General features: G+C 39.2%; 1 protein-coding gene and 1 pseudogene across 1 annotated transcript in view; one reads left to right on the top strand and one right to left on the bottom strand.

Moving 5' to 3' along the window:
• GABRG3 (gamma-aminobutyric acid type A receptor subunit gamma3) overlaps positions 1-27,378 on the bottom strand; it is a 659,970-nt gene that overhangs the window by 351,096 nt on the left and 281,496 nt on the right. The gene's annotated exons all lie outside the window — the stretch shown is intronic.
• On the top strand, positions 25,443-26,387 carry LOC129510569 (glyceraldehyde-3-phosphate dehydrogenase-like; annotated as a pseudogene).

The following is a 27,378-nucleotide window of genomic DNA, read 5'->3' as shown; positions in this document are numbered from 1 at the left end:
AGAGGCTAGGACTTCCAATACTATGTTGAATACTAGTGGTGAGAGTGGACATCCCTGTCTTGTTTCTGATCTTAGGGGAAAGGCTCCCAGTGCTTCCCCACTGAGAATGATATTTGCTGTGGGCATTTCGTATATGGCTTTTAAGATGTCGAGGAAAGTTCCCTCTATCCCTACACTCTGCAGAGTTTTGATCAGGAACAGATGCTGTATTTTGTCAAATGCTTTCTCTGCATCTAATGAGAGGATCATATGGTTCTTGGTTTTTCTCTTGCTGATATGATGAATCACATTGATTGTTTTATGAGTGTTGAACCAGCCTTGTGTCCCAGGGATAAATCCTACTTGGTCATGGTGAATAATTTTCTTAATGTGTTGTTGGATCCTTGGCTAGTATCTTGATGAGAATTTTTGCATCCATGTTCATCAGGGATATTGGCCTGTAATTCTCCTTTTTCTGGGGTCTCTGTCTGGTTTTGGAATTAAGGTGATGCTGGCCTCATAGAATGAATTTGGAAGTACTCCATCTCTTTCTATCTTTCCAAACAGCTTTAGTAGAATAGGTATGATTTCTTCTTTAAACGTTTGATAGAATTCCCCTGGGAAGCCATCTGGCCCTGGACTCTTGTGTCTTGGGAGGTTTTTGATGACTTCTTCAATTTCCTCCCTGGTTATTGGCCTTTTCAGGTTTTCTATTTCTTCCTGTTCCAGTTTTGGTCGTTTGTGGCTTTCCAGGAATGCATCCATTTCTTCTAGATTGCCTAATTTATTGGCGTAGAGCTGTTCATAATATGTTTTTAAAATCGTTTGTATTTCCTTGGTGTTGGTAGCGATCTCTCCTTTCTCATTCATGATTTTATTAATTTGAGTCTTCTCTCTCTTCTTTTTAATAAGGTTGGCTAATGGTTTATCTATCTTATTAATTCTTTCAAAGAACCAACTCCTGGTTCTATTGATCTGTTCCACAGTTCTTCTGGTCTCTATTTCGTTGAGTTCTGCTCGAATTTTAATTAACTCTCTTCTTCTGCTGGGCGTCGGGTCCATTTGCTGCTTCTTCTCCAGCTCCTTTATGTGTAAGGTTAGCTTTTGTATTTGAGTTCTTTCCAGTTTTTGAATGGATGCTTGTATTGCGATGTATTTCCCCCTCAGGACTGCTTTTGCTGCATCCCAAAGATTTTGAACGGTTGTATCTTCATTCTCATTAGTTTCCATGAATCTTTTTAATTCTTCCTTAATTTCCTGGTTGACTCTTTTATCTTTTAGCAGGATGGTCCTTAACCTCCACGTGTTTGAGGTCCTTCCAAACTTCTTGTTGTGATTTAGTTCTAATTTCAAGGCATTATGGTCTGAGAATATGCAGGGGACGATCCCAATCTTTTGGTATCGGTTCAGACCCGATTTGTGACTCAGTATGTCGTCTATTCTGGAGAAAGTTCCATGTGCACTTGAGAAGAATGTGTATTCAGTTGAGTTTGGATGTAAAGTTCTGTAGATATCTGTGAAATCTATCTGGTCCAGTGTATCATTTAAAGCTCTCGTTTCTTTGGAGATGTTGTGCTTAGAAGACCTATCGAGGGTAGAAAGAGCCTGATTGAAGTCACCAAGTATAAGTAGTTTATTATCTAAGTATTTCTTCACTTTGGTTATTAATTGATTTAAATATTTGGCAGCTCCCACATTCGGGGCATATATATTGAGGATTGTTAAGTCCTCTTGCTGGATAGATCCTTTAAGTATGATATAGTGTCCCTCTTCATCTCTCACTACAGTCTTCGGGGTAAATTTTAGTTTATCTGATATAAGGATGGCTACCCCTGCTTTCTTTTGAGAACCATTTGAATGGTAACTGGTTCTCCAACCTTTTATTTTCAGGTTGTAGGTGTCCTTCTGTCTAAAATGAGTTCTTGTAGACAGCAAATAGATGGGTCCTGCTTTTTTATCCAGTCTGAAACCCTGCGCCTTTTGATGGGGTCATTGAGCCCGTTCACGTTCAGAGTTACTATTGACAGTTATGAGTTTAGTGCCATCATGATATCTATTCAGTCCTTGTTTTGTGGATTGTTCCACTGGACTTCTTCTTAAAGGGAATTTTAAGAGTCCCCCTTAAAATTTCTTGCAGAGCTGGTTTGGAGGTCACATATTCTTTCAGTTCCTGCCTGTCTTGGAAGCTCTTTATCTCTCCTTCCATTTTGAATGAGAGCCTTGCTGGATAAAGTATTCTTGGCTGCATGTTCTTCTCATTTAGGACCCTGAATATATCCTTCCAGCCCTTTCTGGCCTGCCACGTCTCTGTGGATAGGTCTGCTGTTACCCTAATATTCCTCCCCATGAAAGTCAGGGACTTCTTGTCTCTTGCTGCTTTAAGGATCTTCTCTTTATCTTTGGAATTTGCAAGCTTCACTATTAAATGTAGAGGTGTTGAACGGTTTTTATTGATTTTAGGGCGGGGATCTCTCTATTTCCTGGACCTGAATGCCTGTTTCCCTTCCCAGACTGGGAAAGTTTTCAGCTAGGATTTTTTCAAATACATATTCTGGCCCTCTGGCCCTTTCGGCGCCCTTGGGAGCCCCAATTAAACTTAGGTTTTTCTTCCTTAGGCTGTCATTTATTTCCCTTAATCTGTCTTCATGGTCTTTTAATTGTCTGTCTCTTTTTTCCTCAGTTTCCCTCTTTGCCATTAACTTGTCTTCTATGTCACTCACTCGTTCTTCCACTTCGTTAACCCTCGTCGTTAGGACTTCTAGTTTGGATTGCATCTCATTCAATTGATTTTTAATTTCTGCCTGATGGGATCTAAATTCTGCAGTCATGAAGTCTCGTGAGTCCTTAATGCTTTTTTCTAGAGCCACCAGTAGCTGTATAATAGTGCTTCTGAATTGGCTTTCTGACACTGAATTGTAATCCAGATTTTGTAACTCTGTGGGAGAGAGGGCTGTTTCTGATTCTTTCTTTTGAGGTGAGGTTTTCCTTCTAGTCATTTTGCTCAGTGCAGTGGCCAAAAAGTTGTATTGGGAAAAGGAGAGAAAGAGAGAGAAGGCAAGAAAAGAGAAAAAGAAAAAAGAAAAAGAAGAGAAAAAAATAGGAAAAAAAGAGAAGAAAAAGAGAAAAAGAAAGAAAGGTGAAAAAAAGCGGGGGTGGGGGAAGCAATCAGATTTCAAAAAGAAAAAAAAAGAAAAAAAAAACAAAAAAACACGGGGGAGTATCTTCTGAATCTGTAGACTTTAAGTCCCTTGACTTCCCCTGGAACTGGTCCGTCCAGCTGGTCTTCTGGGGGAGGGGCCTGCTGTGCTGATTTTCAGGTGTTAGCAATTGGGGGAGCTGCTCTGCCCCTGCCTGGTGCAGGGCTCAGCGGGGGTTGTTTACCCCGTGAGGCCCCAGGAGGAACAGCCCCAGTGGCTATGGCAGCTCTGGAAGCCTGGATTCAGCCCCCGCAGTAACTCCGGGGCTCTCCGTCCGCAGGGCCTGGAGGCTCCGGGGCGGGGCCGCTGATCTGCTCAGCTCGGGGCAGGAGCGTCCTTGCTGTCCTGGGTCCTCCCGGCCTCTGCCTGTCCCGGGGGAGGCCGGATCCTGGGCTGTGTCCCGGCGCCCTGTGCTCCGGGGCCTGCGCTGTTGGATTCGCGCTCCCTCCCCGCAGCCCCCTCCGCGGAGCCGCCGCCCGAGCCCCTCCGAGCTGCTCCGGGTCCCGCCGTGCGCGCTGCAGCCCTTAGGGAGCTCGGCGCACTCTCCCGGGGCGCAGGTGTCTGTTAGTGTCCCCGGGAGCCCGAGGGCATCCCCGCCCTCCTGGGTCCTGCTCTAACTCCCTGCGAGCCCCTTTCCGCCCGGGAAGGTTGGTGCAGCTCCTGCTCCTCCGGGACGGGGCTCTCCTGTCCTGGGGACACTCGCCCCGGCCTCAGCCCGGCTCCTCGCGGGGCCCCTCCCCCTTGGAGGCCTTTTGTTTCTTTATTTCTTTTTCCCCGTCTTCCTACCTTGATAGACGCGCGAACTCTTCTCACTGTAGCGTTCCAGGTGGTCTCTCTTTAAATCTCAGGCCGAATTCGTAGATTTTCAGGATGATTTGAAGGTTATCTAGGTAATTTGGTGGGGACAGGTGACTTGGGGACCCTGCTCTTCCGCCATCTTGCCCCTCCTCTGGACTGCATAATTTTGTTTTACTTCTTGAAGTTAAATGAAAACTGGTATTTTAAAATAAGACCATCTGCTGCCATATTGATAGATTTCAGTGAGATTCAATTATATGAGTATAGATCATAGAAGAGGATGATTTTGAATCCTCTTAATCCTTTTAATCTTCAAAATTAATATTGAGAATGAAAACCAAGGCTAAACTAATATGTCATCTAGATATAGCACAGATATTAACATACAAAGCATTAAGATTCACAGCAACCTACAATAAAGTTATTATTCTAAAAATACAAGTGATATCTAAAATTACATGGAGGGCCATGTTTATCCTAGAATCCAAAGTCATTAATCCAGAACGCCTGGATGGCTCAGTGGTTTAGCGCCTGCCCTCAGCCCAGGGTGTGATCCTGGAGTCCCAGGATCGAGTCCCACGTTGGGCTCCCTGCATGGAGCCTGCTTCTCCCTCTTCCTGTGTCTCTGCCTCTCTCTCTCTCTCTCTCTCTCTCTGACTCTCATGAATAAATAAATAAAATCTTTTTAAAAAAAAACACAAAGTCATTAATCCTGGATCTACTTTCATATGCATGGGTTATAGCTAACTTTATAGTAATCAGAATAGTCAGTTATGGAAGGTTCCTTGATGAGGAGAATAAAGGCAAAAGAAATATAGATAAAATTAAATTTCCTTACAACTTGCAGCCCTTTGACAAATACTTGAGACAGGCAGAGTATTAGATATTCCTCAAGGAATCAAAACTGCCTTAATGCTTTGGTAGAGGCCAAAAAACAACCTTAGCTTGACAATAGCCAGACCTCCAGGATCCTGTAAGTATTCTTTAACATATGAAAATAACTTTAGAGATTTCCTTTATCTCTACTCCCCCAACTTAAAAGTATATAATCAATTACTCCTCACAAACTCAGTGCAGCTCTTTCTGCTCACACGTCCTATCCCTGTGCAATAATAAAAACACCCTTTTTTCACTGAAAATGTCTCAAGAATTCTTTCTTGATGATTTGCTTCTGGCCCACATCACATCATCCAAATACTCATATATCTTGGAAATTTTAGCACAGCTTGGCAATAAATAGAGTATGTGTGCATATATATTTGAGTGTGTATATGTGTATTTCTGAAACACCTATAAAATTCTCTGTTAATATTATTCTTTCTGAAATTACTGAGAAACATTTTATAAGAAAATAGGAGAACTTTTTAAAAAAAGATTTTATTTATTTGAGGGAGAGAGAGAGAGAGAGAGAGAGCTTGAGAGGAGCAGGGGGAGGGTAAGTAAAAGGGAGAGAACCTCAAGCAGATGCTGAACCAAGCAAGGAGCCCAACATGGGGCTCTATCCCAGGACCCAGAGATCATGACTTGAGCCAAAACCAAGTAGGATGGTCAACTGACTAAGCCACCCAGGTGCCCCAGAAAATAGAACTTTTGTTGTCATTGGGACACCTATTATTCATTGTATAATTTAACAAACTGCAAATATTTTTTTATCTTTTATTTATTTTCTTAATAATTTTTAAATTAAGGACAGTTGCGGATTTACAGAAAAACTGCAAAGGTAGTACAAAGTTCTCATATACCCTTTACCCAGTTTTTCCTATAATTAACATGCTACATTGCTACAGAATATTTGTAACAAATAATGCACCAATATTGATACATTATTGTTAAATAAGGTCCATATTTTATTCAGATTTCCTAGTTTCCACCAAATATACTTTTTTTATTCCACCATCCTAAGGCCAATGCCTGGACCCCTCCAGCCAACCTAGTAGTCTTTAAATTTTAGCAGCACATGATTTAGGCCACATGATTAGCCCACATGATTGAATACCTAAACCTTTCTTTGTATATCTATAGATCATGCATTGCTTCTTAAAAAGACTCAGAACCAAACCCTCTTTCACAACCTCCCCCCAGGCACCAATACAAGACCTCTCAGCACCATGATGTAGCTGGCACTATTGAGTCTGCGCACAATTAAGAAGTCTTAAAGAGCAGCCCCAGTGGCTTAGCGGTTTAGCGCCACCTTCAGCCCAGGTTGTGATCCTGGAGCCTCAGGATGGAGTCCCACAGCAGGCTCCCTGCATAGAGCCTGCTTCTCTGTCTGCCTGTGTCTTTGCCTCTCTATCTCTCTCTCTGTGTCTTTCATGAATAAATAAATATATAAAATCTTAAAAAAAAAACGAAGTCTTATAGACCACCCTTTTACTGATGAAAAAATTTCCTTTAGTAATCTTTGGGCCAGGCAGAAACCTCAGAATTGATTTTTGTGCAAGTCTTCTTTCTCCCCAAGTGGCCAGCCTCCTTGACTAAAGCTCATATTCCTTTCCAATCAAAACTTATCACTTGAGTATTGGCTTTTAACCCAAGAGTAGACAAACTTGAGTTTTTCCATAACAATCCCATCCAAGGTACCACGCTGTACTTGTCATTTCTCCTTATGATCTTTGTGGTTGTGACAGTTTCAGACTTTGTTTTGTTTTTGATTACCTTGACAATTTGGAAAAACACTAGTTAGGACTGTGTAGAAGGTCTTTAATTGTGATTTGTATGACGTTTTTCTCATTATTAGACTTGGGTTATGGTTTTTGGGAGGAAGACCACAGAGATATAGTGACACACTCAATACATCATATTAAGGGCACATGCTTGCTTACCACTGCTGATGTTGGCATTGATCCCCTGGCTTGGGTCATATTTGTCAGGTTTCTCCTCTGTAAGGTATTTTTTTGTCCTATTTTCATATTCTACTGTTTAAAAGAAAATCATTAAGTCCAGTTCACACTCAAATTCTGGAAGAAGAGTTGAGCTCCACCTCCTGGAAAGAAGTATTTACATAAATTATCTGGAATCCCCTTATAAGGAAGATTTGCCTCTTCTCCATATTCATTTATTTTTTTAATCTTTCATTTATATCAGTATGTTCTCATTGGTATTTATTTTATGGTTTCACTTATAAATCAATTATACTTCATGTATTTTTGGCTTGAATTCTTCCAGCTTTGGCCAGAGGGAGCTCTTTTATCAGCCCATGTGCATTTTGACATACCTCCATTGATGTGTGTGTGCGTGTGTGTGTGTGTTTATAAGTGTCTTGCTTTATGGCACTATGAGATACTCCAGACTCATGTATTTCCTTCCCTGGTCCTGGAATATGCCATTTCTCTAAGAAGCCCTGGTTTAGATCTTTTTTACTGGAGCTTGGTATTAGAAACCACTATCTGGATACTAGTTATGCTTGCTAGTGAGGTGTCATTACTTCTCGGCACTCTTAGCTGAAAGAACAAGGGATTATGTCTATGTGCATACTACTCTATTTATACATTTATTTATAAATGTCACTATTTGTAACTATATCAATATTAAGCTAAACATGAATTCACACTCAGCTATATCATTACCAACTCTAAATCATTACCACACAGATCATTCCAGCCTCCTCCCCTTGCTTATGTAAAAATTCTCACTCCAACCATGGAACACCTAACTCCTACATCTGCCATCCCTTTATTTAATTGTGCAACTTTAGTATACTATATAGTGGTATCAGAATTTTAAGCCATACTCCCCATAAAGCACACATTTATCATCTAGTATACAGTTCTTATGTACAGTTTTCGGTCTTTAGTCTTACAGACTCTGCTTATTTACAAAGTTAGTTAAGTGATTAGGTTTTCCCTACTCTTTCTGTGATATTGTTAGAATTATTTTTCATATTCTTAAGTCAATACAGGGAGTTAAGTTCATCCATGAAGAGCAATACAGGGAGTTAAGTTCATCCATGAAGAGTTCATCCATGTCATATAGATGACAGAGGATAGTGCCAATGCACTCAAAAAGATAGATTGTCCAGATTGAAAAATAAATAAGATAAAGGGAAACAAAACTGTATGAAACCTTGGAGACTTTTAAACACCAATATTTGAAGAATTAGAGTTTTATTTAAAAAGAAAGAGGGACTCAGTGGTTTAGCACTGCCTTCAGCCCAGGGCCTGATCCTGGAGACCTGGGATCGAGTCCCATGTTGGACTCCCTGCATGGAGCCTGCTTCTCTCTCTGCCTGTATCTTTGCCTCTCTCTCTCTCTCTCTCTCTCTCTCTCTCTCTTTCTCTCATGAATAAATAAATAAATAAAAACTTAAAAAAAAAGAAAGAAGAGATAGAATGGGCAGAAAGAAAATGAAGAAATAATATTTAAATAACTAAACTGGACAAAAGTGTAGTGCACACACACGATACTGAAAATTCTTCAGGCTCAAAAGAAATGATATATGAAAACTTAGAAGAACTTCACAAATGTCCCATATCTTTGTAAATAAAAATCACCAACTTTTTGCATTTTTCTTCTTAATTTCCTTATAAACATGACAGTTTTGAGCAAAAATCATATTTTCTCATGTATAATATAGGCAGATACAATGCATTTAACAACTAAAGCATTAAATACAGGGGAGAAAGGTAAATGGATTTATACAGTTTTGGAATTTCTGTATTTTGTGTGTGGCAGTACAACATCAATTCTAAATAGATTGTGAAAACTTAAGAAAGTCTACTTTAATTTCAAAAGCAAATGCTCAAATATAATGCAAAATATTATACATGAAACAACCTAAAAACTACAACTGTATTCTAATAATATTAAAATAATCCCCTTAAAGAAGGTAGGAAAAGAGGAACAGAAGAACAAACATCAGGCATAATGAGGAAAAATTAATAAAATTGTAGACCCAAATTCAATGTTCAAAGTCATTATTCAGTGTTGCTAAAGATGTGGAGTATCCTGAAATTTTCTATATTGCTGGTAGGAATGCAAAATGGTACAGTCACTTTGGAAAATTATTTGTCAGCATCTTATAAAGTTAGTCATACACTTATCATCCAAACCTAGCAGGCCCGTTTCCTTGGAATTTACTCAAAAGAAGTAAAAACATATGCTCACTTAAAGATTTGTATGAAAATATTCAGAGTGGCATTATTCATAATAGCCAAACTCTAGAAACAACTTAAATGTATGTAAAGTGGTGAATGAATAAACTGTAGTAGTCTATGCTATAAAATATTAATTAGATAAAAGGAAATGAACTACTGATATATACAACAACATGGATGAATCCTAAAAACATGGCATGAAGTAAAAGCTGTCAAATACAAATGACTACATATTGGACCATTCCATTTATATAAAATTTTAAACCAAGCAAAACCATAGTGACATGAAGCACATCAGTGGCCACTTTGGGTAGATCAGTGGAGGAGATCAATTGCAAAGAGGCGTGAAGTGATGGGGTGATGGAAATATTGCTTGAAGTGGAAGTTACATGACTGTCAACAATTGTTGAATATAAATAAACTAAATACATAGAATTAGCAAGTTTTATTATATGCGAGTTATATGTGAATAAAGCTGGAGAAAAAGATATAGAAAATATTAAGATAAGACTGAATAAGAGGACAGATTTAAAAGGAAAAAGAAAGCATAAATACAGAATATCAGGAATAAAAGAAAGAGTCAGCCACAAATATAGTATAAGTTTTAAGAATAACAAAAGAAAACTACAAACAACCTGGTGTGAATAAATTTAAGATTTTAGATGAAATAGAAAATTCTCTGCAGAATTTTTATTTATCAAAATCAACCTAAAAATAAACTGAAAACAGGAAGTTACCACATGCAATTAAGAGAATTAAGATTGTAAAACATTTTGCCAACATCTTCCCCCAGCTGTCACTTAAAAAACATACATAGTCCAAGTATTCTCTTTATCATTTCTTTACCAAATGTTGAGTGGATGATTTCTCTTTTGTAAAACTGATTCAGAGAATAAAAATAATAAATCAGGAAGCTATTTAATTGGTTTTATGAAGCGAAAATAATATTGACAACAAGCAAAAACAAAGAAAATACAAGAAAAATACCAAATGCAATTAAAAACATTTATTATTAATTTTTTACTGCTATTGCAGCAAATTACCACAAATGTAGTGGCACCAACTGCAGCTCTTAGAGTTCTGGTGGTCAGAAGTCTAAAATGGGCTAACAGGGCTACATGCCTGTGTGGAGACTCAAGGGTAGAATCATTTCCTTGTTTTTTCCAGTTTCCAGAGGCTGTGGCATTTCTTGGCTCTAGTCTGATATCATATTGCTTTTTTCTTGTCAAGTCTCCTTCTCTGACTCTCGTGATATGCCTCCCTCTTATAAGAACCCCTGTAATTAGATTCAAATACCACTAAAATAATCTCCCCAATTTAAATCCTTACCATAATTACATCTGCAAAATCCCTTTACTTATGTAAGATAACATTCACAGGTTCTGGGGATTCTGATGTAAACATCTTTGGGAAGCCATTATTTTGCCAAACTCAAAAATACAAAAGTCCTAAATAAATAATTGTACCAAAACTAAATGTGTGTAGAAATAATAAATCATCGTGAACAAATGAAAGTTATGCCAGGAGCACAAGGTTGTCTCAACATCAGACATTATATTATAAAGTACAAAAATTATAGCATTACTTCAATAGTTGAAGAAAAACCTTTCTTCATTCATTCATAATAAATATTTATTCATAACAAACATATTTTAACAATTGAGAGGTACAATTGTAAATGTATATTTAGTTCATTCCAAAATGATTACCTACAACAAGTTATTCTCCAAAGTAATTTACGAATTTTAACTTCCTTTAGGAAGATATGGGAAAGAGTTCCTATTGTTGCATACTGTCAGACTTTTTAAGATTTGCAGTCCAGTGAATGCAAATATTTGAATATTACTGTTTACTAATGAATTCTCCTTCTCCTTCTCCTCCTCCTTTTGCTCTTTCTCCTCCTCTTTCTGTTTCTTCTCCTTCTTTCTTTCTTCAATAAATAGTTAATTGCTGACTCAAGTTATCTCTTTTCCAAACCCCCTGTCCATAACCATGGCTTATTTTTCTACTGCACTGTCCTTTTGTTTCCCTAGGTGATAAATAAGTTCTTTATGTTTTCTGAATAGTAACTCTTATTATATAAGTTGTATGTGAATTTTCCAGAAATTCTCTCACATATGAGAGACATGGATGAAATTGTTCTCTGCTGTATTATTTTAATTCTAAAAATGGAAAGGCCAAAACTATCTAACTGAACTGTGATTCAGACAAACAACAGAATACTGCATAGCAGTTAAATGAATATGAATAAAGTAGATCTATACATACCCAAATAGCTAGTTTTCAAAAATATGCCAGTTGCAAGTTAAAAGACCTCACAGACTATTATATCATTTGTGTGATTTTGAATATACACCAAGCCATACTTTAGATTTTATAGATAATATTTCTAGTTAGTGGAGTTAAAAAATACAGTGATTGGAAAAATTCACACCAAATTCATGGGTGTGGTTGATTCTAGGCACAGCAGTGTAGATAAGTGTTAGGAGGCAAACAAAAGTGATTTTAGTTTTATCTTAAGTATTCTACTTCTTGTTGTTTAATGAAAATACCAACTAATAAAAAGGAAATACTGTCTCAGTTCATTAACAGCACTCTAAACAATTTAAAATTGCTTGAAATGATCAACTTAAAATTTATAAAGATCTTTCCAAAACAACAACAAAAAATTCTCAAGTAGCCAAATTAAAAACCTAAGCAGATAGCCTTTGACCCAGGGTATCAGCAGAAATAAACATATAAAATAAAAATAATTTTCAAGGGTATCTGAGAAGGATGTTTTTTATTAGCAGCTTTCAGCTCCCTATAAAAGAAAATGTTATAAAGATCAGACACCAACATATTCATCATTCATGACAAAACACATGAAGACGTGGAAGAAAGGGGTGTTTTTTCAGTATTCCACTAAAGTAATATCTTATTATTCTATTGCCTATTTTATAGATTAACCATCCTCTTGTTTCTGAAAAACTATTTGGAAAGAGGAAGAATTTATATGGAAAGAGAGCAAGAAGATGAAAGCATGTAAGAAGTGAGATTCATTCCAAAGCCAACTCGCCTTTCCTTCTCTATATTATAAAATATTATTGTTTATCAGAAACAATTATTGTTTAACTTTAAGCTTTTAAAAATGTTCTTAATATGGCTGAGAAAAGGTTGGTAATTTTTAAAAATAATCTTTTCATTTTAATTTATCTGCAAAAGGCAATAAATAAATATGGGGTGATGGCCAAAGTCTGTTGATGAATGTAACACTTGTTAAATAATAGAGAAGGTGTTAACATTGAGCAGCTGCTCCTCACAATAATGAAAACTTAATAAAATAAAGATCTGATGTGGGAATTTTATTAAGGTCATTGATGTTGAATTTCAGAGGAAGTAAATAAAAAAGTTGTGCAGTCTGTGTATCAAACCAAAGTAGTTAAGTTGGTAGACTCTTCCAAAAGTTAGATAGGAATTTATGAAAGATTACATAGAAAAGAGTAAATAATTCTTAATGCTACTCAAATGCACCTTGAAGCTCATAGTCGTTCACATTTAATTGGAATTTGACGTGCAATAGAGGATAAGATATCTAAAGATTTCAATTTAACAGATCATCCACTAATGTGAATCCTCAGTGCTGAAAACAGAGGTACTTATTCTAGTATCTCAAATGATCTAGACTTTTATAATACATCTTCTAGACTCAGTCTATTACAAAATAAGGTAAACTTTTTACTCTAAGCCTTACAATCTTAGTCATTGTCACGTGCACACCAGTTTCATGATTTTAATCCCTTCTCTTGTGATTGACAGGACTTCAAAACTATACTTAAATGTCTGCATATTCAAATATATCTTTGAGACATGATCTTACTAATCATGACTTTTTGCCTAATTGTGCTGATTCAATAATTCCATTTTTATCAAAGCATATTAAACACATTTTTTGAAAATATTTCTTATACTTATTACCTAACCGAAGACTTCACTTCATTCTTAATATTATAAATATCCCAACATAATATGATATATTATATAAATGACGTTGAGTTAGGGACAAACAGGGCTAGGTAGGGGGCCACGGGATCAGGCTCCCAGAAACCCCAAAAAAGCTGAGGTGTAAGGAAACCAGAGGTAAAGGAACAAGCCAGACCACCACCCTGCCTTAGGTGTGAGGGGAGGGTGTCTTTTTTAGACAGTCATCTGTGACCAACAAAGAATAACCAAACCCCAAAGACGAAGTAAGCTATTAAAGATGTTATCCCCAGTCCTTACTCAAACCAAGACAGCACAGGAATCTCAAGGCCACAAGCTTCCCAGTCAGTTCTCAATAAAAGATTGCCACTGTATACATAAACCACATCTTCTTTATCCATTCATCTTTCCATGGACACCAAGGGTCCTTCCACAGTTTGGCTATTGTGGACATTGCTGCTAGAAACATCGGGATGCAGATGTCCCGGCGTTTCATTGCATCTGTATCTTTGGGGTAAATCCCCAGCAGTGCAATTGCTGGGTCGTAGGGCAGGTCTATTTTTAACTCTTGGAGGAACCTCCACACAGTTTTCCAGAGTGGCTGCACCAGTTCACATTCCCACCAACAGTGTAAGAGGGTTCCCTTTTCTCTGCATCCTCTCTAACATTTGTGGTTTCCTGCCTTGTTAATTTTCGCCATTCTCACTGGGGTGAGGTGGGATCTCATTGTGGTTTTGATTTGTATTTCCCTGATGGCAAGTGATGCAGAGCATTTCCTCATGTGCATGTTGGCCATGTCTATGTCTTCCTCTGTGAGATTTCTGTTCATGTCTTTTGCCCATTTCATGATTGGTTTGTTTGTTTCTTTGCTGTTGAGTTTAATAAGTTCTTTATAGATCTTGGAAACTAGCCCTTTATCTGATACGTCATTTGCAAATATCTTCTCCCATTCTGTAGGTTGTCTTTTAGTTTTGTTGACTGTATCCTTTGCTGTGCAAAAGCTTCTTATCTTGATGAAGTCCCAATAGTTCATTTTTGCTTTTGTTTCTTTTGCCTTCGTTGCCTATCTTGCAAGAAGTTACTGTGGCCGAGTTCAAAAAGGGTGTTGCCTGTGTTTTCCTCTAGGATTTTGATGGAATCTTGTCTCATATTTAGATCTTTCATCCATTTTGAGTTTATCTTTGTGTATGGTGCAAGAGAGTGGTCTAGTTTCATTCTTCTGCATGTGGATGTCCAATTTTCCCAGCACCATTTACTGAAGAGACTGTCTTCCAGTGGTCTCAGCCATTAGAAATGACAAATACCTGCCATTTGCTTCGACGTGGATGGAACTGGAGGGTATTATGCTGAGTGAAGTAAGTCAATCGGAGAAAGACAAACATTATATGGTCTCATTCATTTGGGGAATATAAATAATAGTGAAAAGGAATAGAGGGGAAGGGAGAAGAAATGGGTAGGAAATATCAGAAAGGGAGACAGAACATGAGAGACTCCTAACTCCGGGAAACGAACTAGGGGTGGTGGAAGGGGAGGAGAGCGGAGGGTGGGGGTGAATGGGTGGCGGGCACTGAGGGGGGCACTTGACAGGATGAGCACTGGGTGTTATTCTGTATGTTGGCAAGTTGAACACCAATAAAAAATAAATTTATTATTAAAAAAAATAAAAGACTGCCACTACAAGCCCTCGGTGGCAACCCTGCTGGGACCCCTCTCTCTTCTGAGAGCTTTCTCTGTATCTTTGCTTAATAAACTTCTACCCCTTTGCTCACTCTCCTGTGTCCCTGAGATTCATTCTTTGACTCTGTGAGACAAGAACCTAGCTCTTCCTTATCAACATTATATAATATAATGATATAAATATAATATAAATAATATTCTAAATTCCCCACATAATTAGGTAATTTGTAATGATCAGTGTTTTCCAAGGCAGAATCAAAATATTTCCTGTTACTGGCAGAAAGAAATATTTGAATTTTCAAATTCGAGGGATCTGCTCATTAAATAATGTAAATTTCCTTGCAGGAACTGGCTCTGTGTTCAGTTAGGATAGAGCAACTCAAAAGCTGTTTATGAATAGACTGTGTGCAATTTGACCTATCATCCTCCAAAACATTTTTTTTAAGTTCAGTATCAAAATTTATTCTCCTCATCACAAAGCTCTTTTAAGTGTTATAAGAAAATGGACTTTACTGGTTCAAATTTTATCATTTACTTACCTTTGAGAAGTTCTATTTTTTAAAAAATTTGCATGGAAAAAAGCAATCCTTTATCTACCTAATAACTTTTTCAAAACATTCTTTAATAATTCAAGTCTTTCTATCATTCCTTATTAACACATTTATCACAATTTCTCAATACATAAATGGTAAATTCTATCACATTAAAAATTACTTTAAATAGATAACAAAAATAAAATAAAATAAAATAAAATATAAATTAAGTTTTTCTTTCTATTTTTTCCTAGGAGACATCTTGCAAGGCTAAGGTGTCCTGACCCATCAACCCTTAGGTAGCATTCTCAGCCAATTCCCTTCCCTGGGCATCAGCTTCACCTTTACAAAATAAGGAGCTAAACAAAACCATCTCAAAGATTCCTTACAAATCAACAATTCCCTAATTCTCTAATTGACTAGCCCTAAGATAGCTATCTATGACATGACAGTCACTCATTTTACTACTTTTAATGTGAGTACTGACAATATAGAATATAGCTTATGATGAAATTATCTTGATTTCCTGAAACAGAAGTTCATTAACCCTTAATCCATTAAATACTAAATTAATTTTTCTTGAGGAATTGATGCAAGAAAATACAATTATTAAATTGAACAAAATTTAAAGATAAAATATATGATCTAAAAATATTATTTTATTACATTAAAATAAAATACATAAAAATAAAAAATATGATTTTTATTACATTAAATCTTCATATCTAAAAGTCAAGCTTGGATTCCTGACTTATGTCATTTTATATATTTGGTCAACTTGATGAAATCAATTTTATCCAAATCAATTTTTTCCTCAAATCTTTTAGATTTTTTTTTTTTTTTTGGAAAACATAACTATCAGAGATATAGAGTGTTCAAGGAGGATGTGTGTGAAGCATGAAAACAAAAAGGCAACCTGTGAATTATTTTATTTGCTCCCATATTTCTTCAGGCCACACCAGGCCAAGATTTAAACTGCAGTCACTAAATAATGTCACTTATGTTTCTATTTTTTTTTTGTCCGCTCTTTAAAGATTTCTAGTTCTCTGCAAGATCTCTTTTATACCGTCTCCTTCTTGAGTGAGAATACCTGTAGATACAAAAGCAAGTACTGTCAGCTATCCTGTGGCATCAACTTTTCTTATCTTTCCCTCTTTGGCATCGGGTCATCACACCAACTGTGGCAAGTAACACTGTAGCATTATGTGGCCCCGGGGCCTCAACAGAGTGCGAGAAAAAGCCACAACACCTTCCTAAAGGAGTGAGAAACAGAACTGCTTATCCCACTGAATCAGGGATATTTGGAGAGAATCATTCCTTAATAAAGGATAAAATGGGTTCAAGAACTAAGATAATTATCAGATATTAAAGAAGCACATTATATGATGACAAAAAAGATCAATTCACTAAGAAGATAGTGATTCTAAATAAGCATTCCCAAAACACAACTATAAAATATATGCAACAAAAAGACTAACAAGAGAAATCAACAAGTCCGCAAATACAGTTGAAAGCTTTAACACCACATTCTCGCCAGCACTATCAGACACAAAATGAAGAAGATACAGAATAACTGGACAACACCATCAACTAACCAAATTTCATTGCTATCTATAGGACACTCAACCCAATGAGAGAAGATAATGCTACAGAGTTCTATATCATGAATCTGTTGATCATTTTACCTGCATATTACATGCTGAGTTCTAGGACTACATTGAGGAATGATCCAATGAGAAAGAGCATAGCAGCTCCTAGGCCAGGAGCTATCTATCCAGGAAAAAGATAAGGAGGGATGGAATTAAGACCATGGCAGTGAGGATAAGCCTCAAAGGAAAGACTCTCCCTTACATGAATACCTGATTCCCTGATTAAAATATACTGTGGCATGTTTCTTCTATTCTTTACCAGGTGCTGCAGCGCACCTGGCGTGGCCTCGGGAAGCTCCGGCGGCAGCTCGGGGCGGTGGGGGCTGGTCCCTGCTGCCTTCGGGAACCGCGCCCGGGAGAGCGATTGCAGCAGCGCAGGCCCCGGAGCCCAGAGCCCCGGGGACACAGCCCAGGACCCTGCGCTCCCCCCCGGGACAGGCGGGGGCGGGGAGGGCACAAGACAGCGAGGACGCTCCTGCCACCGGGCGCCCCCGAGCTGCGCAGATCAGCACCCGCAACCCCCGGGAGCACCCAGGCCAGTGCGACTGGGAGACTGCAGGAGTCACTGCAGGAGCTGACTCCAGGGCTGGAGAGCTGGCCGCGGCCAGTGTTGTCCCTCCTGGTGTCACCCTGTGCCTGGGATGGAGCGGGCCTCACAGGATAAACACCTCTCACTGAGCCGTGCACCTGGCAGGGGATGGGGCAGCTCCCCCAGGTGCACACACCTGAGAGTCAGCACAGCAGACCCTCCCCCAGAACACCAGCTGGAAGGACAGGGGAAGAGCAAGTTCTTGACCGAGCAGCACTGAAAAGCTCCAGGGAAAGTCGAGGGATTTACAGCATATAGCACCAGAGGGTACCCCTCCTTTTTTTTTCTTTCTTTTTCCAGTACAACTCATTTTTATATCAGATTGTAAATACCCAATTTTTCTTTCTCTTTTCCCACCTTAACTACAATATTTTACCACCTCTTCATTTTTAAGATTATTCCTTTTTGACTTTCATATTTCTACAAATATATAAGTCCTAGATATACTTTCCACCTCTAGATTCCCTTCAACATACTCAACTTAATTTGGGGAAATATACAAGATGTTTTGTTTTGTTTTGTTTTGTGTTTTTTCTTTACTCTGCCTCATTTTGTTCTACAATGGCAGAAGTTAATACCTTCTAAAACCTGACCAGTATGCACCTAAAACTACGTGGAATACTGTGCTGGTTCATCTGTGAGATTCCTCACTCCAATTTTGCACCCCTCTATTATCTCATTTATGTTTTGGTCATCAATGTTGGGGCTATCAACAAGTATTTCTGGTTTATATAAATTTGGGAATAGGCATCTAATATACTCAGAAACAAGAGGATCACCCTAAAACCCCTCAGATAGGCTACATTCTCCCTCCATTACAACTTTGTCACCACCACTATTTCCCAGTTCCCTGCTTCCGCCCCCAACCCCGGTTTTTTTCTGTTTCTTCACTTTTTTTTCTCTCTCTTCTTCTTTAGGATTCCTGGCCTTTTACTTTTTACTGATTTGTTTTAAAATTTGTTTTTCACTTTAGTGGTTCTTTTATTTCATTTTGTTCTGATCCTTGTTTTCAATGTCTGGTCTCTGACCTTGGCAGAATCATAAGGTGAAATTTACTAGTTTGTGGTTGATATTCTTGATGCAGCCCGCTCATACAGCCACTCTGCAATGACCAAAATGACTAGAAAGAAAAACTCACCAAAAAAGAAAGAATTAGAAACAGTACTTTTTGCCACAGAGTTACAGAATTTGGATTACAATTCGATGTCAAAAATACAGCATCCATTCCTGATCAAAACGCTTCAGAGTGTAGGGATACAGGGAACATTCCTCAGCATCTGAAGCCTTTTACGAAAAGCCCACAGCAAATATCATTCTCAATGGGGAAGCACTGGGAGCCTTTCCCCTAAGATCAGGAACAAGACAGGGATGTCCACTCTCAGCACTCCTATTCAACATAGTACTAGAAGTCCTAGCCTCAGCAATCAGACAACAAAAAGACATTAAAGGCATTCAAATTGGCAAAGAAGAAGTCAAACTCTCCCTCTTTGCACATGACATGATATTGTACATAGAAAACCCAAAAGACTCCACCCCAAGATTGCTAGAACTCATACAGCAATTCAGCAGTGTGGCAGGATACAAAATCAATGCCCAGAAGTCAGTGGCATTTCTATACACTAACAATGAGTCTGAAGAAAGAGAAATTAAGGAGTCAATCCCATTGACAATTGCACCCAAAATCATAAGATACCTAGGAATAAACCTAACCAAAGAGGTAAAGGATCTATGTCCTAAAAATTACAGAATGCTTCTGAAAGAAATAGAGAAAGACACAAAGAGATTGAAAAATATTCCATGCTCATGGATTGGAAGAATTAATAATGTGAAAATGTCAATGCTACCTAGGGCAATGTACATGTTTAATGCAATCCCTAGCAAAACTATGGACATTCTTCAGAGAGTTGGAAGAAATTATTTTAACATTTGTGTTGAATCAGAAAAGACCCCGAATAGCCAGGGGAATATTAAAAAAGAAAACCATAGCTGGGGGCATCACAATGCCAGATTTCAGGCTGTACTACAAACCTGTGGTCATCAAGACAGTGATGACATCAAGCACAAAAACAGACACATAGATCAATGGAACAGAATAGAGAACCCAGAAGTGGACCCTCAACTTTATGGTCAACTAATATTCGACAAAGAGGAAAAACTATCCACTGGAAAAAATAGTCTCTTCAATAAATGGTACTGGGAAAATTGGACATCCACATGCAGAAGAATGAAACTAGACCACTCTCTTGCACCATACACAAAGATTCAAAATGGATGAAATATCTAAATATGAGACAAGATTCCATCAAAATCCTAGAGGAGAACACAGGCAACACCCTTTTTGAACTCGGCCACAGCATCTTCTTGCAAGATACATCCACAAAGGCAAAGGAAACAAAAGCAAAAATGAACTATTGGGACTTCATCAAGATAAGAAGCTTTTGCACAGCAAAAGATACAGTCAACAAAACTAAAAGACAACCTACAGAATGGGAGAAGATATTTGCAAATGACATATCAGATAAATTCTAGTTTCTAAGATCTATAAAGAACTTATTAAACTCAACAGCAAAGAAACAAACAATCCAAACAGGAAATGGGCAAAAGACATGCACAGAAATCTCACAGAGGAAGACATGGACATGGCCAACAACCACATGAGAAAATGCTCTGCATCACTTGCCATCAGGGAAATACAAATCAAAACCACAATGAGATACCACCTCACACCAGTGAGAATGGGGAAAATTAACAAGGCAAGAAACCACAAATGTTAGAGAGGATGTGGAGAAAGGGGAACCCGCTTGTACAGTTGGTGGGAATGTGAACTGGTGCAGCCACTCTGGAAAACTGTATGGAGGTTCCTCAAAAAGTTAAAAATAGAACTGCCCTATGACCCAGCAATTGTACTGCTGGGGATTTACCCCAAAGAAACAGACCCAGTGAAAGATAGAGACACCTGCACCCCAATGTTTATAGCAGCAATGTCCACAATAGCCCAACTGAGAAAGGAGCCTTGGTGTCCATTGAAAGGTGAATGGATGAAGAAGACGTGGTATATGTATTCAATGGAGTATTACTCAGCCGTTAGAAATGATAAATACCCACCATTTGCTTCAGCGTGGTTAGAATTGGAGGGTATTATGCTGATTGAGGTAAGTCATTCGCAGTAGGACAAACATTATATGGTCTCATTCATTCGGGGCATGTAAAATATAGTGAATGGGATTAAAGGGGAAAGGAAAATGGCAAATATCAGAGACTGTGACAGAACATGAGAGACTCCTGACTCTGGGAAATGAATAAGAGGTAGTGGAAGGGGGGCTGGGTGGGGTTTGGGGTGACTAGGTGACAGGCACTGAAGTGATGGGCACTTGACGGGTTGAGCACTGGGTGTTATGCTATATGTTGGCAAATCGAACTCCAATAAAAAATATAAAAAAGGAAAAAAAAGAAATTATGATGTAGAATTTCAGATACTTAAAAAATTCAATGAATGCTGACAAAAATTTTGTCAAGAAAAATTAGCATATTTTTTCCAGGGGAATGGTGAGGTTCAGGGAAGTTAAATGAGTTTTCCTCTGTCTCAGTCTTTACTACAGAGCCTGTCTTCTGCTTTCCTTTGCACATCATATAACCGGTAACACACACACACATGCACACAGACACAAACACACCTGAAAGCTCAGAAAACTATAGCTACCACATTACAGAAAACAAATTATGGGAAAACTCCAGTCTTGAAAATTCTTGAGTTACATATACATGTATAGAACTAAGTAGGGAGGAACAGGTTGTTCTGCTTTGACCTCTACCCATAACAAAATCTCCATGGTAACTACAATTCATAGCTCTTTATGGATTGGTGGAAACACTTTATTATACACAAGGATGAATAAGTCATAAGGGCAAATTTAAGAGTTGAAGGCAGAAGTTAGAATGAAGGCTTGAGATACTTCATTAGCAAAATGTAATATATGCTTTCAACATTTTGAAAAGTCACCTAATAAAGAGAAAAAGCATGCATATGTGATTTCTGTAATAAACTAATTTCTTTCCTGAGCAGTCTTTCTTCTCAAAAGCTATTAGAACTGAAAATACAACTTTTTTCTTATATTTTGCTTCCATCATTATGGACTGTAACAAAGTAGAGGAAGGAAACAGGAATCATTTCTGTAGATAGCTAGTTAAATTATTTGCAGTTTGTAGGCTAATAATGAGTTTTATTTTGTCTCCTTGGAAACTCCAGTCAAATCTTGATTATCCTGAGCATGAGAGGATTTTTTAGGCTTTTCTAAGTGCTCATAGTGTTTTCCTCTTGCTGCTCTGCTGGGTCCCAGCCAGTCTCTCCCAATGAGAAAAACAAGTGGGGGGTTCAGATGCTGCTTTCTCTGGGCCGTATATGTGTGCATGTGAGAGAGAAAGACAGAAACTGACACAGGAAGAGAAAGATGTCACACACAGTGTCCTGGTGTCTGTTCTTAAATATATAGATGATACTTTTATTTATCTTTTTTATCTATCATGTCCTGTATATAAGCAAAATTGACCACAATTCTATTTTTTCATGATTTGGATCTCAAGAGTCACTTGGCAAATATTTGGGAAATATTTTCATGGAATTCTAGATTTTTGTGAACAAGTTTTTTTTTAAGATTTTATTTATTTATTCATGAGAGACAGAGAGAGAGAGAGAGAGAGAGAGAGAGAGAGAGGCAGAGGCACAGGCAGAGGGAGAAGCAGGCTCCATGCAGGGAGCCCGACATGGGACTTGATCCTGGGTCTCCAGGATCCCACCCTGGGCTGAAGGCAGCACTAAACCACTGAGCCACCGGGGCTGCCCGTGAACAAGTTTAATTCCCATAGAAAGCAGGTGCTAAATTTGTTTCTACTCTCTGTTTCTGAAATTCATTACCTTGAGTAAGATGACTGATCTTTTCTTATAAACTGCAGTTGTTAATAGGAAGAAAATAATACTCTGTGTCTATTCTTGTGTACAGCTTAGTTTGTCTCCTGATTTTCTGAGACCACAAAAATGACTTGTTTTGAGGACTTCCAGTTCTGGACAAGGCAAAATATACTTACACCCTTAATTATTTTTTTTAATCTCTCCTACTGAGCACAGCTAGAAATCCTAAAAACCATACATGACTCTGAAAAGTAAGGAGAAGATGTCAGATCAGCTTGGGATCCCAGGAGTTAAGAACCAATAGAGTGGTAAATTCTCTGAATTTCCTTTTCTGTCCCAAAATCCCAAACATGGTTTGGAAAAGCCTCTGACCTGGAAATGCCAATAAGCACAGACAAAAAATATCTCCAAGAAATTCTGCTTCTGTTTGCCAAAAGATGAGGGAAGGGGAAGCCAAATAAGACAGAAATCTTTTTGATAACACATATCCCACTCAATCAGAGCATCAGGGAAAAATTAATGACCTGTCCCTAACCTTATCAACAAATGTCTGTTAACAACAAAGTGCTCCAACCCCTCCAAAGTGCCAGCAGAAGCTAAGTGAGAATCCTGGATGTCCACTCCACCCAGTAGGAGGAAGAGCTTCTGGTTTCCTCAACAGGATGATGTTGGTAGGGGCTGAATGGGAAGCCTGGGCTTTCTTCAAAGCTCAGACATACAAAGTGTTCCTCTATCTCTCTGAGTGGGATATTGGAGGGAGCCAAACATGCAGCCTGGACTTTCACCCTCACCCACTGATAACCAAGCACCCCTACCACCAGGGTGTCTGAAGATGAGTGTAGAGCCTGGACTTCCATCTCCAGCACCCTGCAGTAAGGACTTGGTTCCTCCCTTTCCCTGACAGCACTGTTTCAAAGAACAATTGATAGAAGATCCAGTGTTTCATAACATAATTAATAACAGGTTAAAAGTGAAAATCACTCGTAATACCAAGAACCAGGAAAATTTCAACTTGAATGGGATAAACAATCAACAGAAACCAACAACCAGATTACAAAGTGTCAGAATTATCTTAAAAGAATTTTGATGCAGCCATCATAAAAAATGCTTTCGTGAGCAATTGAGAACATGGTTGATATAAAGGAAAATATTGAAAATCACAAAAAAATAGATGATAAAGTAGAAACAAATGGAAATTTTAGAACAAAAACCAAAAAACCCCACAGTAAATAATATAAAATTCCCATTGGAGGGGCTCAGTAGAAGAATGGAGATAAGAGAGTAAGGAATAAGTGGACTTGAAAATAGATTATAGATATTACTCAGTCTGAACAACAGAGAGAATGCACTGAAAAAAATAAACAAACAAGCAGAACATTAGAGACACTGGTACTATAACAAAAGATGTGACTTTCATGACATTAGAGTCAAGAAAGGAGAAAACAGAACAGAGTAAAAAAAGTACTTAAATAATAAATCAAACTTCCTAGATTAGGTAAAAGACATTAACCTACATATTAAGGAAATGAATAAACCCTAAACAGGGTAAATCCAAAGTAACTCATACCAAAGCACATTATGATCAAACTTCTGAAAATAAAGGACAAAGAAAAACATTGAAAGAAGCTAGAGAGAAACAAGCATTACATATGGAAAACAAGTATTTGAATGATAGGTTTCTCACCAGAAATATAAATAAGGAAAAGGCATATATATTGAAAATATGTATTGTGAAGCATTAAACAAAAGAAAGTATAAGATAAAAAAAAGACTTCAGAGCAAAGAAAATTACTAGAGACAGAGAAAGACATTACCTAATGTCTTGATAATGAAATGGTCAGCCTACCAAGAAGAAAAAGCAATCTAAATGTGTAGGCTCAAACAACATAGATTCAAAGTACATGAAACAAAACTTACAAAACTGGAAAAAGTAACACACATCCACTGCTATAATTGGAGACATCAATATCTCCTTTCAACACTGATAGAATAACTGGTCAAAAAATGAATATGGACATAAAAGGACTAAACATGATCATCAATCAACAGATTTGAATTGGCACCTGCAGAACTCTACCATCAACAAAATACATATTTTTAAAGCAGCTATCAAATATTCATCTGAATATATCACATCCTGAATCACAAAACAAACTTTAACAAATATAAGAGTTAAAGGCATATAGAGTTTGTTTTCTAACTACAATGAATTAAAACTAAAATGCATTAATAAAAAAAATAGGAAAACATCCAAATATTTGGAAATTATGCAACACACTTCTAAAAACTCCATAGGTCAGAGAGTAAGTCACAAAAGAAGTCACATATACATTCATCTGAATGAAAATAAAAACAAAACACATTAAACTTTGTAAGACACAAATAGAGGCACCCGGGTGGCCCAGTCAGTTAGTGTCTGACTCTGTTTTGGCTCAGTCATGATCTCAGGACCCTGAGATTGAGCCCTATGTTAGACTCCCTGCCCAGGGTGAAATCTGCTTAAGACTCTTTCTCCCGACCCCTCTACCCCTCCCCTTCTAAAATAAATAAACAAATCTTTAAGAAAAAAAAAAAACTTGTAAGATACAATTAAAGTAGTGCTGAGAGGGAAATTCACAGAACAAAAATGTTTACATTACAAAAGAGAAAAGTTCTCAAATCAATAATCAAAGCTTTCACCATAAGAACTTTGAAAAATGATAGGAAAACAATCCCAAATAAAGCAGAAGGGAAGAAAAAGATACCAGCAGAAATCAATGAAATTAAGGTAAAATTAATGGAGGAAAAAAATAGTACTTTGACAAGATCAACGAAGTTCACAAAAGTTTATAGAGAGACAAGGAAGTCACAAATTACCACTATCAGCAATGAAACAGTGAATATCAGCTCTCTGCTCCTCCCCGTTCGACAGACAGCTGCATCCTCTGGTGCAGGGCCAGCGCGACCCCAAGACACGATAGTGAAGATCGGAGTGAACAGATTTGGCCGTATTGGGCGCCTGGTCACCAGGGCTGCTTTTAACTCTGGCAAAGTGGATATTGTTGCCATCAGTGACCCCTTCATTGATCTCAACCACATGGTGTGTATGTTCCAGTATGATTCTACCCACGGCAAATGCCACAGCATGGTCAAGGCTGAGAACAGGAAACTTGTCATCAACGGGAAGTCCATCTCCATCTTCCAGGAGCAAGATCCCGCCAACATCAAATGGGGTGATGCTGGTGCTGAGTATGATGTGGAGTCCACTGGGGTCTTCACCACAATGGGGAAGGCTGGGGCTCACCTGAAGGGCGGGGCCAAGAGGGTCATCATCTCTGCTCCTTCTGCTGAAGCCCCCATGTTTGTGATGGGCGTGAACCACGAGAAGTATGACAACTCCCTCAAGATTGTCAGCTATGCCTCCTGCACCACCAACTTCTTGGCTACTATAGCCAAAGTCATCCATGACCACTTTGGCATTGTGGAGGGCCTCATGACCACCATCCATGCCATCACTACCACCCAGAAGACTGTGGACAGCACCTCTGGGAAGCTGGCATGACGGCTGATGGGCTGCCCAGAACATCATCCGTGCTTCCACTGGCACTGCCAAGACTGTGGGCAAGGTCATCCCTGAGCTGAACGGGAAGCTCACTGGCATGGCCTTCCGTATCCCCACCCCCAACGTGTCAGTTGTGGATCTGACCTGCCGCCTGGAGAAAGCTGCCAAATATGACAACATCAACAAGGTAGTGAAGCAGGCATCGAAGGGCCCCTCAAGGGCACCCTGGGCTACACTGAGGACCAGGTTGTCTCCTGTGACTTCAACAGTGACACCCACTCTTCCACCTTCAACGCTGAGGCTGGCATTGCCCTCAATGACTACTTCCTCAAGCTCATTTCCTGGTATGACAATGAATTCGGCTACAGAAACCGGGTGGTGGACCTCATGGTCCACATGGCCTCCAAGGAGTAAGAGCCTCCTGGACCACCAGCCCCAGCAAGAACAAGAGGAAGAGAGAGGCCCTCAGCTTCTGGGGAGTCCCTGCCCCAACTTAATCCACCAACACATGGAGAATCTCCTGACCTCCAATTTACATTCCAGACCCCAAGGAAGGGGAGGGGCATGGGGAGCCCTACCTTGTCATGTACCATCAATAAAGTATACTGTACCCAGTCAAAAAAAAAAAGAGGAGGAGGGGCAAGATGGTGGAAGAGTAGGGTCCCCAAGTCACCTGTCCCCACCAAATTACCTAGATAACCTTTGAATCATCCTGAAAATCTACAAATTCGACCTGAGATTTAAAGAGCGAACAGCTGGAAGGCTACAGTGAGAAGAGTTCACACTTCTATCAAGGTAGGAAGACGGGGGAAAAAAGAAATAAAAGAAATAAAGAAACAAAAGGCCTCCAAGGGTGAGGGGCCCCGCGAGGAGCCGGGCTAAGGCCGGGTCGAGTGTCCCCAGGATAGGAGAGCCCCGTCCCGGAGAAGCAGGAACTGCACCAATCTTCCCGGGCGGAAAGTCGCTCGCAGGGAGTTGGAGCAGGACCCCAGGAGGGGGGGATGCCCTGTCAGGCTCCCTGGGACACTAATAGACACGTGCGCCCCGGGGAGAGTGCGCCGAGCTCCCTAAAGAGCTGCAGCATGCACAGCTGGACCCGGAGCAGCTCGGAGGGGCTCGGGTGGCGGCTCCGTGGAGGGGGCTATGCTGCCGGGAGCACGAATACAACAGCGCAGGCCCAGGAGCACTGGGTGCCGGGGACACAGCCTAGGATCCAACCTCCCCCCGGGACAGGCAGAGGTCGGGAGGGCCCAGGACAGCAAGGACGCTCCTGCCCCGAGCTGAGCAGATCAGCGGCCCCGCCCGGGAGCCTCCAGGCCCTGCAGACTGAGAGCTCTGTAGTAACTATGGGAGCTGACTCCAGGGCTCCAGAGCTGGCCGCCATCACTGGGGTTGTACCTCCTGGGGCCTCACAGGATAACCTACCCCACTGAGCCTCAGAGTGGCCTCATCGGAT

This window comes from Nyctereutes procyonoides, unplaced genomic scaffold (genome assembly GCF_905146905.1).
Source record: "Nyctereutes procyonoides isolate TBG_1078 unplaced genomic scaffold, NYPRO_anot_genome, whole genome shotgun sequence".
NCBI lineage: Eukaryota > Metazoa > Chordata > Mammalia > Carnivora > Canidae > Nyctereutes > Nyctereutes procyonoides.
The sequence above is the reverse complement of the archived record's forward strand: the minus strand, read 5'-3'. Positions and strand labels throughout refer to the sequence as shown.